The sequence below is a fragment of the Podarcis cretensis genome, assembly GCF_951804945.1.
Source record: "Podarcis cretensis genome assembly, chromosome: 2".
Taxonomy (NCBI): domain Eukaryota; kingdom Metazoa; phylum Chordata; class Lepidosauria; order Squamata; family Lacertidae; genus Podarcis; species Podarcis cretensis.
Genome location: NC_137171.1, coordinates 29802521 through 29823338, shown reverse-complemented (window position 1 = coordinate 29823338; position 20818 = coordinate 29802521). Strand labels below are relative to the sequence as shown.

The window sequence follows — 20818 nt, the reverse complement described above, 5'->3', positions numbered from 1 at the left end:
TTGGGAGCAGATGCTGAATCCCCAACTCCTGATGGTCCCAGCAGATGGATAGTGAGAGGACTCTGTGTATCCCGTGGGTGGGTGTAGCTTGAGGAAGCCAACAATCTGCCTCCTTGTTTTGTAGGAGGCCCGGGCTACGCTCAGGCTGCAGAATCTTGCTGGGTGCCTCAGTTAAGCAGCCTTTACTTAGCCCACAAGGATGACAGTGTTTTGCCTTTGAGAGTTGGGCTTGCAATGGCCAGCAGGGTCTTATGGCAGCCAGAACTGGAAAAAGAAGATTCATGTTGCCTTGGTCACATGCTCTGGTCTGGCATCGTATTAGCGGGAGCCTGACCAGGAAACTCCAAAAAATGCATCAGACCTATGAGTTTTTTTAATATAAAAAATGTTTATGTAGCTAACTTTATTTTGCGTGATATTAAAGCATTAGTTAAATCTAAGTAAATGTTCATAGTAGCGAACTGTTAGTAGTCAGACCAAATAATAGGTTTCATTATTTCATTAATTGTTGTGCCTTATGGAATTAGTCCACAGTTGCTCAGGGTGTATGTAGAGACTCAACCATTCAGCCCTGCTCAGTATTAACAGGGGAAACAACTACTGTAGAAATAATACGTATATTGTATACCTATTTATTCTTGTGGCAACTGGAACAACAGGCCTCAGGAGAAACGCCAGCATGAGCATTCGTCTCATCCTCTGCTTATTTCGGTCCTGTGATCTACTCCAGATCAACTCTGACAATGGCACTTGGCCTTGACCTATGAGTGCATTTGTCGGCTCTCTCCCTCCTTGCCCCCACCCCCCCTTCAGGTTTGCTAATGCCCTTCAATCCCATCCCACAGTCCACCTGTTACGCAAGGCCTGAGCTCCTCCCGTCCATGTTGAATTAAGCCCCACGTCTCTTCGCTTTGACCTGCAGCCCCCACTTCACCCCCAGCTGCACAGCCCAACTCTCGGCTCCCTTTTCCTCAATCCCATCCCACAGTCCATCTGTTATCCTGAGCTTTGGTTCTCTCCCTCTTTCCCATTTATCGTGATGTGCCATTCGAACTCCTCCTCCATCGCCCTCTCTCCTCTTAAATCCAATCTGCAGCATCCTCCTCTTCCAACACCTTGGCTTTCCTCCGCCATCTCTGCTTATGCTGATGGCATCAGAATCTGGGCCTGAGTCCCTTTCTCCAGTGGCAATCCAGGTCCTTACAGCATCTGAGACCGCCTGGGTACCCAACACAGCTTTGCAAATATCCTTGCCATCGCCAGCCTTCCCTGGGAGCTAGCTCTTTGCTTAGTGAGTGGCACAATGGCCCAGTGCTGTCAAGGAGCCAGACGAGGGGGGGGGGGGAGTCCTTGCAGCTGGCATTTCCCTTTTGCAGCAGCCACAGTCTCAGCTCCCAGATGTGAGCTGGATGGGGAGCTCAGCTGTGACTCATAGCTGGGGTGGAAGTCAAGGGGCTGGAGAAGAGGGGGTGTTAAGCAGCTTCTGCCACCCAAGCATCTTGTAACAGGGAAGGATCTGCAGAAAGTGTCATTGGCGAGCTCTGCCTGCAAAAGCAAATTCACTCTGGCTGAGTGAGATGGTGCCATCTGTGCACAGCTGTTGAGGTGGCAGTGCCTGAGCCCCCAGGCCACCCGCCAGATGGGTCCATCCATCATTCCACTGCTCCACCTGTTCACCTACTCGGGTTCTGTTGGTTGCTTTGGAACGGGAAGATCTCTTGCCCAGGTATATAGCAGGGCCGTTTGGAAGAAAGCCTGCAAGCTGTCAGAAGGAAAGAAAACAGAGAGAGGGGTGTGAGGAAAGAATGGGATACCCTGCTTACTCTGTTTTCTTAGAGAACAGAGCCCAAAATTAGCAAGGTGTTGAAGAGCAACAGTGAGTGAATGGCAAGGGGATCATGGACCCAGCTGATGCAACCTGGAAAGCAATAGGAAAAGACACACACAGAGAGAGACCACTGTCTCCCATAGTCCTTTGTGGCTTCTGAGGACGCAGGAAGGGAACCTTCTGGAATATTGGGCAAGACAGGAGGGAACCCACCCCACAGCACAGTGTCAGCTAGATGCCTTTTTCTTTTTCTGCCTGCTCTCCGCACCGGCAGCAGGAGAATGGGAAAGTGCCTTCCTACTCCGTTCTCTCCTGCCTGCCACGAAGAGCAACAGAATGTTCATTTTTTCCCCCAGAGCTGGTTTCTGTCTCCAGAATTCTCCCTTCTGCCGCCCACTTTTAGTCAAAACCTTCCCTCTGTCACATTAGTTATTTCATTAGTGTGTGTTGAATCTGGAGACGATGCCTTATGAGGAACGGCTAAGGGAGCTGGGCATGTTTAGCCTGGAGAAGAGGAGGTTAAGGGGTGATATGATAGCCATGTTCAAATATATAAAAGGATGTCACATAGAGGAGGGAGAAAGGTTGTTTTCTGCTGCTCCAGAGAAGCGGACACGGAGCAATGGATCCAAACTACAAGAAAGAAGATTCCACCTAAACATTAGGAAGAACTTCCTGACAGTAAGAGCTGTTCGACAGTGGAATTTGCTGCCAAGGAGTGTGGTGGAGTCTCCTTCTTTGGAGGTCTTTAAGCAGAGGCTTGACAACCATATGTCAGGAGTGCTCTGATGGTGTTTCCTGCTTGGCAGGGGGTTGGATTCGATGGCCCTTGTGGTCTCTTCCAACTCTATGATTCTATGGAGGAAGGATCAAGGCGGCAGGGGAGGGTGGCGTGATGCGAAGCCCACCAGCAGGAACGTTGGGTTGGCTCAGCTGGCACGTGTCTGTACCCCATGCTGACCTTGCCATGTCCTCCCACTCTCCATCCTCATAAGCAGCAACAACAACACACCTGCCAGGAAGTCAGGCAGGAGCTTCCATCACATCAGCCCACCCACCCCTGAGCACCCTCCTATCGCCCTTCATAGGCAGATTTAGGGGAGTGGGACCGGTTCGCCCACACTGAGTGCCACAACAATGATGTAGAATGAAAGGCAAACCACATTCAAGATGTTTGTTGTGGCATATAAAGCCAGATCAGGGACCTAGAACAGGGATGGGAAAATCAGTGACCCACCCAATGTTACTCCTATCAGCTCCAGCCAGCATAACCAATGGCTGCAGAATTATGGGACATCATCGAGCAACATCGAGAGGACCACAGGTTCCCCATCCTGGACCAGGATTCTTGACGGAGCCCTTGTTCCCATAGGCATCTGCCCACATGATTTCATCTTGTGTGGATGTCCTCTTGACTGCCACATTTGCCAAACATCCACTTTGTGGCAACACATGTGAGGGTGTTCCTAGTGCTAGTGCCCCAGTTACGGATTACCCTTCCCTCTCAAGTTCAACTGGTGCCACCCTGATGGATTTTCAGTGCCAATTTCACCCAGACTTTTGGTTAAACTGTTTATTGGTGGAGCTGGTCTTGTCTGCCCCCCACCAAACCTGTTGACTTGTTCCTATTTGCTGTTTTAAGGTTGTGTTGATTTTAATTGTGTTTTTAGTTTATCATCTCTCCCCCCCCCCCCGATTATATTTAATGCAATGTGGACTATAAATCTCACAAATAAATACGTTTCAATGAAGCAGCTACGTTTAACTCAGCTGAGTTAAACGCACACCTACCTTCTCAGTACATAAATCCCATTGTTTGGTTTCTATTCCTGACCCTGCAGACACAATGGCGGATTAGCCTGGTCTTTGTCTAGTTGGTTTAGAAACAAAAAACAGGAAAACCTCGTTCAATATTCGTGGATCGCCAGCCTTAGTGGAAAGACACATGTTTGGAACTTTCCTCCACCCCTGAGACCCTTTAAACTCCTATCCACTGGATACAATCCCTGGCCAAGTTTTATTATATTATGCCCGGTGATTGTTAGCAGTAAACCTATCTCTCCAACAGTGTCTGAGAGATTTTTGTGCACCTCTGCATACCTATTTGGCAGGCTCTCTTCCCCTACATTAAATACACAAAAGTGCTTAAGGCTGCAACCCACACCCACTTACTTTGGAGTAAGTCCCAGGGAGTTCAGTAGGCCTTGCTTTTGAGCAGACACTGTTAGGATTGCATGGTAAAGAGGGATCATTTGCCAGGTCCCTGCCTGAACCACCTGCAGGGCAGGGCAGGGTCCGTTTCTTTCTTTCTTTCTATAATTTTTATTAAATTTTCTGTTTTACATTTTAGAATATTCATTCAAACAACCTTACAATATCAATGACTTCCCTTCATCTCTTTCCATGGTTCATTTTGCGTAATATAATCCTTGCATATTTTATATAAACTAAGCCATTCAGTATTCCATTATTACATCCATCAAAACTTATTTACACTGTTCAATTTATCTTAATGCTGGCCACGTTTTCAAATGTACACAATTTCCCCCATATATTCAGTAAACATTTTCCAATCTTCTTTATACGTATATTCTTCTTGTTCTCTTATTCTATACGTTAGGTCCGCGAGCTGCGCATATTCCATCAGTTTAATTTGCCATTCTTCTTCCGTTGGGGCTTCGCTGTTCCATTTTGGGGCTAACTAAAGGAAAAGGGACCCCTGACCGTCAGGTCCAGTTGTGGACTACTCTGGGGTTACGGTGCTCATCTCACTTTACTGGCTGAGGGAGCCAGCATACAGCTTCCGGGTCATATGGCCAGCATGACTAACTAAACACCATCCATTTCTGGCACGTCCCATCCCAACTCAGAAAACCATCCTATCTCCCTAACCGCCCCAGAGCTCTAAAGGAAAAACTAACTAGTTTTTCTATAAGCACAAAATATCTTGCTTTGTTAGATGCCATTCTCCTTCCTCTTTTTTAAAAAAGTGTATTCTTAATGAGAGCAATAACTCTTAAATAGATGTGTTTCTGGCCAGGTCTGAAGATAAATCAGGCTTCTCCACACACACACACACACACAGAGAGAGAGAGAGAGAGAGAGAGAGAGAGAGAGAGAGAGAGAGCCCAGAGCTCCATCTGCCTGAATGGTGGCACTAGAAGAGGCAAGTGGCACTCTCTTTGGAACCCCTCCCCGCTTTGACTCAACAGCCTGTTCCTGGCATGAGTCAAACCCACCTGGCCTGTCCCCACTCTGCCTCCCATCCATGCTACATATTTTGGAGCAGGCTGCCTCCTTGTGCTGCCCTCTTCACCAGCATATTCATGAGGTGCCCATGTGGCCTTCCTGAACCACAGCTGCGTGGAGCGTGCATCCTCCTTCAGCTGGAAAACTGGTAATTAAAGTGAAGAATGACATTTAAGCTTCCACTGGGTGGGAGGAGAGAGGCTCCCAAGCATCTGGGTAGCATCATGCTCTTGATTACAAGGTTGGCTGTGCAAAGAGGACCTCTCAAGCATGGATAACCCAGCCCAAAATTTGCAGAACCAAGTCGTGAACTAATTTCAGGCACTATCATTTGCAGTCTTGGTTTTTGGTTAGCAGTGCCCCTTTGGCTTTTATTAGCATTAATATTTCTTTTGCAACAGCAATACGGCACTGTCGGTGCATATGATGATAAAAGGGCAAGTCCCTGCCCTGAGGATCTTGCAGTTTAAAATTTGACCCAAGGAAGGCAACAGAAATGACAGGAAACTGAGCTTAGTGATGGGCAAAAACTCAATAGATGGTGGTTATTCCCATCACTATATCTCAATGGCAGCAGAACCATGGGTCCTCTGCAGCATCTGTTTTGCATGCAGAAGTATCCAGATTCAATCCTGGCATATCCAAGTAGGGAGACACCCCAGCTTGAAACTGCAGAGAGCTACTGCCAGCCACTATGGGGTAGCCAATATGGCACCCTCCATATGTTGCTGGACTGCAGTTCCCATCAGTGTTGACCATCGGTCATGTTGGCTGGGGCCGAGTCCAAAAACATCCATGAGTCCATGGTGGCTACCCGTGGAAGACAATACTGAGTTGGATGCAGTAATGCTCTGGGCTCAGCTTGCTACATCCAAGACAAGCTCCATCTGCTAACTTTCTGCCTATCATGCAGCTATTTAAAGGCACAAGGGCTCTACTAGAGGGGGAAAGATTATCCTGTTAGGCAAAGGGAATTGCTGTTCTGCCTCCCCGCATCCCAGAAGACCACAACACAGCCATGCTCTTTTCCTGGAGCTCTGTACATTTATTTTATTCATTAGATTTATATACCGCCCTTCATAATAAGATCTCAGGGTGGTTCACAGAATAAAATTCAGGGTAAAAACAGCAAATAATCAAAAATTAAAACAGCCAATCAATAACCTCCCTTTCATTTGCTGCATCTGAGCCAGTGCTTTGAGTTCAGCAGTGGGTGCTTTGGGTGAAACACAAAACAGGAGTATCACGGCCATAACAGGGAAGAGGACAAGGCTTCTGCACATATAAAAATTGCGAAGAAGAGGGTTTCCAAGCAGTAGCTTGCAGTCTCATATGCAATCTGTCACAACGTATAAAGCTCCCTGCAAAAAGCAAGGAATGTTTGGTAGTTCTTTATCTACAGGAGGTTTAAAACCACCAGCACCAGGGGCAGCCCACCCCGTTTTGCCACCTGAGGCGAAACAGGAATTGCTGCTACCTCCCCTGCTACTGCCACCACCACCACCACTGCATCCCAGCTCTCACCAAATTCGGTACTCCTGAAAGCCTTGCTGTTCAGCTTCTTCCTGAGGCAGGTAGGGAGCTGAGCAGCAACGAGGTGTGCAGGAACACCCTAGCTCTCTCACTGAACATGACGGTTCGGCGGGAGCCAGGGACAGGGAAGATGAGTGGAATTGCCACACGCCGAAACACCTCCCTCACTGCGGTGGAAGTGGTGGGGCAGTGGAGCCGGCGGCGCCCCTTGCACTTCCACCGCCTGAGGCAGGTTCTCAACCCCACGTCATGGGAGGGATGGCTCAGACGACAACATAAGAAAAGCCTCCTGGACCAGGCCAATGGCTTATCTAGTCCTGCTTTCTGTTCTCTCAGTAGCCAACCAGATCCCTTTGGAAACGCCACAAGAGCACTCTCCTCTTCCTTAAGCTTCCAAGAACTGGTATCCCAAAGCATCACTGTGTCAGGAGTGCGTACAGGAGCCAGGCCCTGTGACCAGCAGGACTGGGGCCTTCCTAAGTTTGTTCTGAGGAGGCAAGGCATGGCTGCACAGGTGAGGCCGATTGGTAACTCACAGCACCTGGTGGCAAGAGCTGGGAAGGGATATAAGGTCAGCATTTCCCTTCGGCTCTTTGCCACAGGAACACGTTTCCTGCCTTTGGCTCCTTGACTCCTTGCTTTTTGATTCTTGATCCTCAGACCCTTGATTTTGTGACTCCTTGCTTCTTAATCCTCGAACCCTTGACTTCGTGACTCCTTGCTTCTCGATCCCCAGACCCTTGACTTCTTGATCTTTGGACCCTCGACTTCTTGACTCCATGCTTCCTGACCTTCAGACCCTTGGTTTCTTGACTCCTGGCTCTCTTACCCTCAGACTCTTGGCGTCCTGACTTCTGGCTTCTGGACTCTCGTTCCTGCTCCCACCCTGCCATCTTGTCCCCGGTCCCAACATTCTCAGCTCGGACTGTGACATACTGGCTCCAACTGCAGAGGCAGGGCATAGCTGTTAGCCAGCCACTGATGGCCTTTTCCTCCACAAACATAGGAATATATTCAAAAATGGCAGCAGTCTGAAGGGGCACAGTCCATTCTACAGCCTCGTTCTTCTGCATGTGTAGACCAGCCTGCAGCTAATGGCCACCAGATCAAATCAAGTGTTTCCAGATTTTCAGCCAGCAGCTTTAGCGATGCCTTGAACACCTGCTGTACAGACATTAGCAGGTGGTGATATTATCACGGTGGCATGTAAAGCTTCCCCTCCTGATTTCTACAAATCAAGCAACTGTTAAAAGACACACAAGTAGGCCAGACTACTGTTTTTCTGCTCAGCTCATAATCTTATGGTTTTATATATGTGTGTGTGCATGAGAGAGCAAAGATTTTCTCTCATGAACCAGCTGCCAATAAATGTTATTAGTTATTAGAGGGTTCTGTGTTTTGCTGTAGAGAGGGAAATAGAACAGGATTGGGATATTTTTTTTAGGCACAAAAGCAAAATTTCCTCCTGGACAATCTTCTGAGCGCCACGTGCTAGTTGTGGGTGGGATCAAGGGCAAAAGTAGGCAGAGCAAAGAATGCAGAATTTACCCTTTTAGAGTAGACTAGCTTTGCACATACACACAATCACCCCTCAATCCTCTGTCGAGGCAAGCAAGAGGCATTATCAGAATTCAAGGACACATTCCAGCCAGGCAAAAATATTCAGGGAGGATATGGAGCGCTGTCTAATTTAATTATTTGCTATACTGAAGCCCAGTGTTAATAACTGTTTGTGGTGATAAATCAGAAAAGTAAAGCTTTTGGTTGACAATTTTAGTCCAAGAGTGCTCATGGCAATCTTGCAATACTAAGGGTAGTAGACCAGTGGGGTTTAAATTTAGGTGAAGCCAATAATTAAATGTCCTACACCAAATCTATAATTCAACAGAGGGGAGATTAGCCTCCACGAGCAATGAAGCATTTTGGAACACAGGATGGAACAGGAAAAAATTGCCTACAGAAGATTGAACAGCTTCTGTAGATCCAAGGTGAGTGCCTGTCCAAATCTGAGCCCCATATAATAACTGTGCTAGGGGTTTAGCTTTAAACACTTCAAGGGTTGATGGTGTGTGATTGCCACCTTTTGTATGGAAAAAGTGTGTTAGAATTTTGGTGCTTTGAGACGCTTTTTCCTTTGGATATTTCTGATGTGCTCCCCATGACCCTGTTGACTGAAAAATAAGGCCGAGGTATTTAAAGGCTTTAACTTGTTCTATCAACATTGTCCATATACCATCTATGGGCCCTATAGTTTCTTGAAAACACAATGACTTTAGTTTTCTTGTAATTCACAGCCAGCTGTATGTTTTAATATATACTGGAAGCCACCCAGAGTGGCTGGGGCAACCCAGTAAAGATGGGTATAAATAGTAAAATTAACATTTATGGAATGGGACGTCCCTATTTTCATCAGAGAAATGTTGGAGAGTATGTGATTAGATGGCCTGTTTTGGCTCCCATGAAAGCATGGCCTCCAAAGGTGTGTGTTTTTTAGGGCTGTGCTCTCAGGTGAAAGATGTGTGTCCTGATTTTCCTTCAACATGTTGGAGGTTATGCTCTTCACCATTCACAAAGGTACATACCTTAAAGCCCTTTCCCCACCTGTCTAAACTACAAAAAAGCAAACATTTGAGGCCCTTTTCTCACAGGGACGTTGCTCCAACAAGCAAATTCTCAACAGCATCTACCTAGGTGCTCCAGTTTCTGATAAACATCTCCACGAACTATGACTGCGACATTTTCAGAGTAAAGGCAAGCTTTGAATGAAGCTTGTTGTTATGCAGCTTTATGAAATATGTTGACCTTCAACTCTGAACATTTTGTTTTGCTTTTGTTAATAATGAATCACTATCAGATGATTATGTAGCAATAGAGAATTAAATGACGGAGGGTTGCAGCTCAGCTTTCAGGGGTGACTCGTGATGCCCAAGCAACAGGGCTTTGGTTCCATGGCTCAGTAAGTTGTAAACATGCTGTTCCTTGTCGCAGCCGTTCTAAGTGAGTAAAGCAATGGTATTTGGGGACAGCAGAGGTGTGAGGTTTGGGCAATCAAATAAGAAATCTGCTTTTGGAGGGAGAAGCCCGTCCTGCTTTGCATGGGTAGGCAACAAGATTGCCTGCTCTTTCTAAACCACTAGCTCTGTCGGTTCTAATCTAGCAAGCGACAGCTCTAAATTTCTTATGGTACTTTGGGGAAATCCATGGGAGATGGAATTAACGTCTTTGCCTCCTTGCTTTCAACGGTGCCCATGTTCCATAGCGTCGTAACTCCACAGAACATAATGATGTCCTTAATTTTAGAATGTCAGGCCCGTTGTTCAGATAGCACTGCTAAAGCTTACCCCATACTATTTAAATGCCACATCACTGGAGATGGAGGACAGTGGACCACGATGACCTGCAGGCAAGAGCAAAGAACTGGCTTGGAAGCCTCCTTTGCTGCCCATATTTTTATGGACAAGTAGGCACCACCACTGGCCAAATAGCCTGCACTTTCCTTTCGCTTATGTTTCAGTCCAAATGCAAATAAGGCTCAGATGCCAGGGCTTTAATTGGATTCCTGCGCAGTTGGTTGGTGGCAGCAGTGCCTGGGGAAAGTCAGATTCTGGCTTTCTCTGATCTTTGTGAGCCAGTTGCTGCCTTATGGCTGCTTCTTCTGAGTTTGCTCATGCAACTGATATCAATTAGTGTGGATGGAAGCAGAGGTGGATTTAGGGAAATATGATCAGTTCAGTCGCACTGTGTGCAGAGAGCTTCAGGGGCACCACAGGGGGAGCTGCAACTGTGATGTAGAATGGAAGGTACAGCTGGTGTGTGTGCCAAATTTTGGCATTGCACAGGACACCGCTGAAATTTGAGACCCCAAGATCCTCCACTGGTGGAAGTGTTCTCCATCGAAAATTATCACCTTATCTCCCATTAACGGGTCTTGGTTGCCCCTGTCTACTCTTTATGCTATGGCACAAACCTCCAAATTTCTTAGCATGTTACAAGTACCAACTACTGGAAGAGGATAGTTAACCCCACACTGCTGTTGGACTACATATGGAAACAGAATGACTTGGCTTTTTCTTGAGTTATAACCACACTTCCAGTTTGGGAGCACTCTGTCTGGGCCTCTGTGCTGGTATATGCGTAAGGTATGCTTGTAGAAGGCCTGGAGAGAATCCACAATATCCAGTTTAGAACTTGCCACGTACTGGGAAAATCCATTCAGATTCCTCATTCAGTAGCCCAGTCTTGTGAACTATCGTGGGTTTTTGAGTGATGGAGACTAGAGGGATGACTTTTGCCAATGCAATTGATCTGCATTAATCCTCGGTCGGATTGACTATTCAATGAAGAACATTTATTTTTTATACTGTTCCAACCCATAGGCTCAAAGAAGCTTGTACAGTGGTACCTCAGGTTAAGAACTTAATTTGTTCTGGAGGTCTGTTCTTAACCTGAAACTGTTCTTAACCTGAGGTACCACTTTAGCTAATAGGGCCTCCCGCTGCCACTGCGCCGCTACCGCACAATTTCTGTTCTCATCCTGAAGCAAAGTTCTTAACCCGAGGTACTATTTCTGGGTTAGCGGAGTCTGTAACCTGAAGTGTCTGTAACCCCAGGTTACAGTGGTTTTTTTTCAAATGTTAAATGTCCTGCCACCTAGGATCTCCTGGTCAACTGGAAGCTGAGTTCTTAGTCAAGCAGGAATAGTCATTGTGGTGCCCGTCAGATGTTGAGGATTACAACCCCCACCAGCCCCACCCAGGATGGCTAATGGTCAGGGATGATGGGGGTTATCAGTGTGGTGCCCTCCCATGGTTTTGGACTACATCTGCTGGGCTGAGTAAATTGGCACCTTCCGGAATTATTCCTTTTGTGCAAGTTCATAAAGTGCAGGAACCCTGGCCTCTTTTGCTTCTGGTCACTCTAAGACTGGGGCAGATTCTCATTCGCTTTCCCAACTTATCCCTGAAGGAGCAGCTCATCTGGCTGCAAAACTGTATGTTTCTGGCAACCATCCAATTTTTGGAAAATGCAGTTACCTGGTGGGATGTGTCTTTCCTTGGACAGCAACCATAAATTCAGCTGTTGGAGTTACGGCATACTCATGTTTTCTCTCTCTATCTCTCTTTGATGTACCCTAGCTATCACATTGCATGTCTGTTTTCAACACAGCTCTAGCAAGTGGGTAAGAGCTTACCAGACCGATTCATGGGACAGCCTTCATAAAGCTGCTCCCCACTGTCCTGTGTGTGTTGCACCGTTGATGGTCTTGACTATGTTTGATGCCTGCCTGTAAAAAATGTAATGGGGTGGCAGGGACTACAATGAGCACCTGGGGACCAGTGTCATTCCTTCATTGTTCTAACCTTTTCTCCCTTTTTATATATCATCAGAGCCCCTGGAAAGAAAACATGTGCTCACATTATTCTTGCGGCTTGATGCCAGCCAAGTTCTCTGTAGGGCAGTGTCTCCCTTTCAAGTTTGCCGGCGAAGCCCCATAGTTTTATTTTAAGGGCATATTAATTAAAGGCAAATGTGACGCATGTCTTTTGACATCCAAATTAATAGTGAATGAGTTAATTATGAGAGGTGCCATTAGTGTGATGGAAGAGTCTGCACTGGCCCGGCCCAGGGGAGAATAGAAAAACTGGCAAGATTGACTTCATAGGAATTCTGTGCAGCACAAAACAGCCTGTAGCTGGTAATCTGAGATAGGGTGGGAAGGTGCCAGTGTTGAGGGCAAGGCCAGCTCTTCCTTTAAATATTGTAGCCTGCCTTGTCCTTGTTTAATAAAAAAATTATTAAAATCTAATTAAATAACAAATGAAGCAAAATGATTCAACAGTCATATTTTCCTCAATTTAATGCCAACCACCACCACCAGTTCAAATTGAACAGAGATGGTGAATCTGTGACCATATGGATGATGTTGGACTTGCAACGTCCATTAGCTCCAGCAAGCATGGCCAATAGTCAGGGATGATGGGAGCTGTAGTCTAGCAACATCTGAAGGACCGCATCCCTGATGTAGAAGATCTTAGCAGCACTGCCAAACTATTATCAGACGCTGGCATTTTCCCAAGGGAAGCCATTCCATCATTGTAGGAAACCAAAATGCTTTTCTATATGTAACAACTGCCCTGACTTGATAGACAGTCTGACACAGATAGGATAGTGCAGACAAAGGGAGAGGCGAACTAGAACAGATGGAAGCTGCCCAACAAGTGTATAGGGAAAATGAGGATCTTTGAGTTACAGCCCAATAACCCTAATAGGATGCAATACCAAATCACTTGCCTGTTGTCGATACATTTACTACAGCTGCTCTGCTAGCACTGGGCAAACACTCTAGGAAAGAGTTGTGTGATTGCTTAGGGGTCAGCGAAGAAGTTCCTACATGTTTCTAATGGGGCAAATGTTTTCAAGAAAACAACCCTGTCTGCAAATCAATATGTGGCTCATTTGCTGCTATCTTGATAAACAGGCAACAGCTGCTTTCCTGGCTGTAGGCAATAATTCCACATTTTCCAGGAGAGCTGGAAATAGCAGCCTTGGCTCACCTTGCAGGGATAAAAGCTGAAATACATTAAAGACTGTGCAGGCTGGTAGGAGCAGGGGATATATGGGAAATAATTGGGCAGAAAAGAAGAGAGTTACCTAATAGGTAGGGCAATGTAGTGTGTGGTTTTTCCTAGGTTTCGTTCGTGAAACTCTTAAGACAGGGAGGCTTTCTGGTACACCTCATTTTGTTCAGCAAATATTTTGTGGCTGAGGGAAATAAGTGTGCTTAAAGCAGCCTTTGCCAACCTGGTGCCCTCCAGATCCTTTGGATCAAAACTCCCAACAGCCTCAGCCAGCATAGCTCTGTTGTCTGAGTCTGATGGAAGTTGTAGTCCAAATCATCTGGAGTGTGGCACCAGGTTGATGAAGAATGAGAAGAGCTGTTCCCCCTGCCTCTCCTGACTTCGATTGTCCATGGCATGAAGAAGCCAAGATGTCCCACTTTCTTTATTTTGAGGGGCAGGCAGGCAGTCACACAGAAAACTTACATTAGGAAGCTTCCACATTCTTAAGGGCCAGACAGAATTCACTCTCAGAACATAGGCTGGACCTTTTACACAGGATCTGCATTCCAACTGGTGCTCAGGCATACCTGTCTCCTAAAGCCTGAAATAACCCAGCTTTTCTGGATTTAACATTACTGGAGGGGCTAAGGAACAAATTTTTCCAATTTTTCCTTTCTTGAAAAAAGATGATTCGAATATAAAAATGATTAAATGCTTTTCATGGTTATATAAATGACATGGTCATTTTAAATGTCCCCCAGACCAGATAGGCTCAACTTTTGCATGAATATAGCTTGGGTGTTGGTGAAAAGTTCCAACTAAGTGAGCTAACTGTGTGGGTCTTGGCTACTGTACTGGCCAGCATGTACTGAACTCCCCAGCGAGGCGCCAGGTCTATAATTGGGGCCTGCATGATTGGCCTCTGCCAAAGAGGTTGGGTCACATGTAAAGCAGGGGTGTCTACCCTGTGACTCTCCAGATGTTGTTGGAGTACAGCTCCTATCATCCTTGACCATTGGCCATGCTGACTGAAGTTGATGGAATTTGGAATCCAGTAACATCTGCAAGGTCATAGTTTAGTCACCCCTGATTTGAAGGGCACCACAACCTCTTGCCTTCCACAGTTTTCAAGAAGTAACTTTCATGTGAAATGTTGGGTGCTCCAAGGGGACACGTTATGCCTTCCAGCTTCCCTGTGGAGATGTTAGACTTTTCTTGAAGGTGATAATATATGGCCTTTTCATGAATGGATGCTTTTTCATGAACCCCAGTTCATCATATACTAAGGTAACTTAGCCACTGCACAAAACCACACACAATGTGGGATGACTTAAAAGTGTTCCCCACATGGCAGCCATAATGAGAACATTGGCTATCAAAGTCTTCTCCTGCAGGGATGTGGAAACTGTGGCCTTCAAATGTTGCCGCACAACATCTCCAATCAGCATGGTGAATAGTAAGTGGTGGTGACAGTTGTACTCCAACATCTCAAGAGCCTTAGGTTTCCCATTCCTGTTCTTCTGAAAGAAAAAAATGAACCAGTACAGGTTGAGCAAGAACCACCAGAAGAAAGACCTTCCTGATTCATTATGTGCAGTTGTAATTTTGTCACTGAATTAAACTAGGTTTTTTTTTTTTTTTTGTTTATCGCTAAGCACTGGCATTTTGGAAATAGCTTTCTCTGCTACTCAGTGAGGCGTTGTTGTTGTTGTTGTTGTTGTTGTTGTTGTTGTTGTTGTTTAGTCATTTAGTTGTGTCTGACTCTTCGTGACCCCATGGACCAGAGCACTCCAGGCACTCCTGTCTTCCACTGCCTCCCATAGTTTGGTCAAACTCATGCTGGTAGCTTCGAGAACACTGTCCAACCATCTCGTCTTCTGTCATCCCCTTCTCCTTGTGCCCTCAATCTTTCCCAACATCAGGGTCTTTTCCAGGGAGTCTTCTCTTCTCATGAAGTGGCCAAAGTATTGGAGCCTCAGCTTCAGGATCTGTCCTTCCAGTGAGCACTCAGGGCTGATTTCCCTAAGAATGGATAGGTTTGATCATCCATGGGACTCTCAAGAGTCTCCTCCAGCACCATAATTCAAAAGCATCAATTCTTCAGCGATCAGCCTTTTTTATGGTCCAGCCCTCACTTCCATACATCACTACTGGGAAAACCATAGCTTTAACTATATGGACCTTTGTCGACAAAGTGATGTCTCTGCTTTTTAAAGATGCTGTCTAGGTTTGTCATTGCTTTTCTCCCAAGAAGCAGGCGTCTTTTAGTCCCCAGTAAAGACACTAAGAGTCTAAATACATTATACAATGAATGTATGAACATTGTCCAGTGGGAAACTGAAGCTGCTCAAATACCTGACCCCTTTGGTAGGCAGTACCTTTAAATAAACCCTTATCTGACCCACAATAAAAGCAAGAGTTTCTTTTAATAAATCCCTGCAGAGAAAGAACGAGGCTGAGAAAGCATCTGGTTTTATAACAAGCCTAGCTTCCGGTCACTGTTAGTGACCTAAGGCAATAAAAGTGTCTCCACCTAACAGTGTTTGGAAACTTGGGTTGTTCTAATCCTCAGGTGGATTCATGGTCCCAGATTTATTGGTTTCCTAATGGCATCTGCACCTTATCTTAGCCTCAACTGCTGCAGCTGGGTTTCTGTGATACAAGGGAAATGTAGGCAGGCTGTGTCTCTCTCTCAAGCTGCTACTGTGGGTGGCCTACATCACTGCATTGTCCTTTATCTTTGTTCAGAGCCAACATGGCTGGCAAGGCAAGAAGCTGCACAGGGGTAGATAAGGTATTGTGACGTGCATGGTCGTCTGGCACCTTGAAGCTGGCCAGCAGAAGAGATGGACGTAGATGAATTCCTTGGTTGCAAACCTTGCCCATCCATTCAGTCCTGACATTTGCACTTGGGAAGCTGTGGCAGGTCTCGTGTGGAGTACAGTGGTGCAAATCTCATCTCTCCACAAGAAATACAGCACCTTCATTCTTTCCCCAGGCTGTGTACAAGGAGTAGGTAGCATAATGAATATATTTTTTAAAAACACACAGAAAGTCTGGTATGCAATCAAGGGGCAAGGCTTTCAAGGCTATACAGTTCTCCCTCCCCATCTCCCTCCTCCTCCTCATTCTCTCCCTCCCTCCCTCCCTCCCTCCTTCTCTCTATACACCCCACCCCCCAATTTCTCACTTCCTTGCCTTCCAAATAAATCTTCCAAACATCTACAGAATTCAGAAAGCCAAAAAATGCCTGAGGTGGAGTAGGAACACCAGCCCAACAGCAGTTTCACTGAGAGGCACTAGATCTAGAAATAACTCGGAGGAAGGAAAGCTCAGGTTTTGCAGTCCACGTGATCCCCTTAACAGCTAAAATTTCAGCTCCTTTTGCAGAACGTGTTTCCAGCAGCTAATGAAATATCAAAGCAATTCTTAAGGGAGCAGTGGGGATTGGAAAGTCTTTGAGAAAATGCCTAGCTTTGTAATTCCCTCCAAACAGCGGTAGCGAGCCAATATGATTAAAGCTCTCTGGTTAACACACAAACCTTGTTTCGGTTGAGTAGGAAGTGGCTGCACTTGCAGGGGATCCACTTGGCAACTTCAAAGGCTACTGTGACAAATTGCTCATATATCAATTAAAGGTAAAGGTAAAGGTACCCCTGCCCGTACGGGCCAGTCTTGACAGACTCTGGGGTTGTGCGCCCATCTCACTTAAGAGGCCAGGGGCCAGCACTGTCCGGAGACACTTCCGGGTCACGTGTTAGGTAAATGTCACCTGGTATGTAGTTGTTTGCAGAAGTCTTGAGATCCAATTAGCCTGACATTGTCACTGCAGGCTGATAGAGACCCCCTGGCCAGAAATCTCCTGTGTGGAATGCATCAGCAAGGCACCAGCTACGAAGGGACTCCCAGCAGTGTGCTACACATCTAAGTTAAAGTGTGCTTGTGTATAATCTGAATGTGCACATTCACACACACCAAAGTATTCAAAATAGAGGAATATTGCCTTCAACAGATCAACAAAAATTCTCCTATATCCTAGTACAAGTGGAGAGCCTTCAGCACCTCAGTTCAGATGAACCTACTCACAGATGCAAGATTTAGGCTGACACTTTTGTAATGTCCAATGCCAAGGAGGTACCCCTTGAAAACATTTGACATGCGACCAACAGCCCTCAGCAAGCTGCTTGGAACTACAAGGTTCATTGAAAACAGCTGTGGGGTTGGTACCAGCCCTGCTGTGTCAGGATGGGAGAATGTTGGTTTCTCTCGGTATCTCATATTTCCATGTATGCATTTCTGCGAAGGAAAAGAGGAGTCCTCTCTGCCAACCAGAGTCCCACTTTTGATGATTCTGGTAGCTCTGTTGCAAGATTATATTTTCTACTGCAAGAATCGCTTTGCAAAAAACGTGTCTGTTAGGGGAAATTAGGGCAACCCTGTGACCCAGGGAGAACAAAAATCTAGTTCATTCCCCCTCCTCTTCAAACTGAGGTTTATGCCTTTATTTGAATGGCAAACATAATTGCCCAGTGTGGGGAATTCGGACCCCAAAACTTAAATAGTGTAGCTCTTAAAACTTCCTCAAGGAAGCTGGTGTGTATCCCTAGAGGCTAGCATTGCCTAACCTTCCTTGCTCCTCTGCTTATTTTAGAATCCCAGTCTTCTTCAATGGGAGGCAGTAGTGGGTTGCTTTCTCTGTGGTCCACATCCCACATTCCAGAACCATCAAATATTAGTGCTCGCTCCAGGACACATGATGGAGAACTTGCTGTGATGAAACCACCTTGCCTGTGCAATGTCGGTCAGGAGTCACTGCCAGAGAAGAAACACATACAAACTACACTTGCATATGCATGCACAATGACATTTAAGAACAGAAATGTGCAGGCACACGCAGGCAGACAAATGCTCTCAGATGGATAGCTACTAGCTCTTTCCCAAACAGATGTTCCCAAGCCTTTAACAGCTTTCCAGCATCCTGCCACAGACATGAATTATGAGGAATATTTGTGGCATGAATATAAATAAATAATGTGGATTGCCTGAGGTGAGAGACAAGGAAGATAAAAGAGAGGTGGGCAGGCAGCAGACAGTGTACAAGGCCATCCCTACCATTAGACAGAGTGAGGAGGCTGCCACCTCAGGCAGCAGAGCAGATGCTGGGGTGGATGGATAAGGAGTGGCGGTGAGTTTGCAGGTGGCACAGCTGCACTATGCCCTTCAGTTGAGCCTACTTTCCAGTCCACTTGCCCTCTATACATGTAATGTGTGTGTATATGTGTGATTTTTTTCTTTTGTAGCAGCCTGCACTCCAGGGCTGCAGGTGGGATTGGTCAGGTTTCCACATGTTTACCTGCAGTCACTCCTGCTTGCAGGACACGGGTGGCACTGTGGTCTAAACCACTGAGCCTCTTGGGCTTGCTAGTCGGAATGTCGGTGGGTCGAATCCACATGACAGGGTGAGCTCCCATTGCTCTGTCCCAGCTTCTGCCAACCTAGCAGTTTGCAAGCATACCAGTGCAAGTAAATAAATAGGTACCTCTGTGGCAGGGAAGGTAAACAGTGTTTCCATGTGCTCTGGTTTCCACCATGGTGTCCTGTTGTGCCAGAAGTGGTTTAGTCACACTGCCCACATGACCTGGAAAGCCGTCTGTGGACAAACACCAGCTCCCTCAGCCTGAAGCAAGATGAGCACCGCAACTGCCTTTGACTGGACCTAACCATCCAGGGGTCCTTTACCTTTTACTCTTTTACTCCTGCTTGTAGGAGTGGTCCAGTGCTGGGCTCCTCGCTTTAGAGACTGCCCTGCAGCTGTGAGCCATTGCAGCCCTGCATGGAACCAGCCTGACAAATGCAAATGTCAGCTGCAGGCAATCACTGAACTAATTTCAGAGTTCACTGTGGCTCTTGTCATCGGTTTCCTGTTGCCTCAGCATAGATGGGCTGACAGGGAGCTAAGAGCAGGCAAGAGATAGGATGCCCTGGGAATACAGGCCTGAGAACTGGCCAAGAGAGAGAGGGGGGGGGAGAGCGGGAGGCAGGAAGGCAGGCAGGAAGGAAGGAAGGAGCAGACTTGATGGAAGGTGGAACGTTTGCCTTTATGATATTGTCAAGGCCATGGAAGGAAAACTAAATAATAACATTGTGAAAGTGGATACAGAGCATCTTGGGCCTGGGGCCTGGGCAAAGCTTTTGCAAGGAGAGCATTTTTGTGTGAGGGGTCATTTCCTGGCCATGCAGGTGAGTCATGGGGTATAGCTCAAAGCTTATTCTCTGATGCGGTTGCATCAACTTCAGCTCCTTAATTCAGGCTGCTGCAGCTCTGTGTTAAATCACTAGGAACCGAGCTCAGCCTCACACGCACAGAGGGGCAGGTGAGCTGAAAATAATGCTGATATATTTCACATTAGGCTACCAATACGCCCCTTTGGTTTCAGACCATGGGTAGATGAGTCTAAAAAGCCCGGGACACAAATTTGACCTCTAGAAGTTACGGTGGCTCATTTACCAGAAGTAATGTATTTAGCATTGACTCTGGAAGTAGATACTCAGTTCTGACCAAACTAAGCCTCCTGGTGTTTATTTTGCTCTACACAAAATGGAGACCAACAATGTGGAGCCAGAGTCAAGGATAAGGTAAAGGACCATTAGGTCCAGTCGTGGCCGACTCTGGGGTTGCGGCGCTCATCTCGCTTTATTGGCCAAGGGAGCCAGCGCACAGCTTCCGGGTCATGTGGCCAGCATGACTAAGCCACTTCTGGCAAACCAGAGCAGCGCACGGAAACGCCGTTTACCTTCCCGCCGGAACGGTACCTATTTATCTACTTGCACTTTGACGTGCTTTCAAACTGCTAGGTTGGCAGGAGCAGGGACTGAGCAACGGGAGCTCACCCCGTCGTGGGGATTCGAACCGCTGACCTTCTGATCAGCAAGTCCTAGGCTCTGTGGTTTAACCCACAGCGCCACCTGCATCCCTAGAGTCAAAGATAGGCAGAGCCAATTCATTCTAGTTTTGCCCTCCTGCTCCTCCCTGCTCCCGAGTTCTACACAGGGAATGTTGAGTCCAAGGAGAAGGAAGGCAATCCCTCCAACCCCTTGAACTGGTTGCAAGTAAGAGGACAGACAGCTGGGGGCTGGCTGAGAGCAGGCTAAGCTTGGTGGGGCAGAGTCCTATTTTCCCTAACGGACAGCCCTCCATTGAGGGCAATCATGCAGGTCTACTGAGGGGTAAAAGGTAGCAGCTCATAGCCACATCTCTGTGGCTCCCCAGGGTGGAGGTAATCTAGAGACTGGGAAGAAAACATGGTGGACCAGGTGCTACAAGGTCTGACCCAGGAAGCTCTGAGTATGACCTGTTTGTTCGAAGGCCATGAAAGTCTCTATGAGCTTGTTTGGATGACTTCTGTAATAGCCCATATTTGGTGTGGAAAGGGCTGGCTGCTGAATTCAGGTAGCCAGCTTTCCCCTCCCCTTACTAGAAGGGGGCACATCTAATTCCTTTTGGATCTATATAAAGCCCTGATGAGAAACCTTGGCAGTAGTTGTTATGAGACTATCTGAGGCACAGATAGCTCAAGGTTCATAAGTGGACTGATGGTGTGTGTGTGTGTGTATATATATATATATATATATATATATATATATATAT

The 20818-nt window shown here is 46.6% G+C and overlaps 1 protein-coding gene across 1 annotated transcript in view; it reads right to left on the bottom strand.

The window, feature by feature from the left end:
* Nucleotides 1–20818, bottom strand: part of LOC307209943 (uncharacterized protein) — a 501253-nt gene that overhangs the window by 289945 nt on the left and 190490 nt on the right. The gene's annotated exons all lie outside the window — the stretch shown is intronic.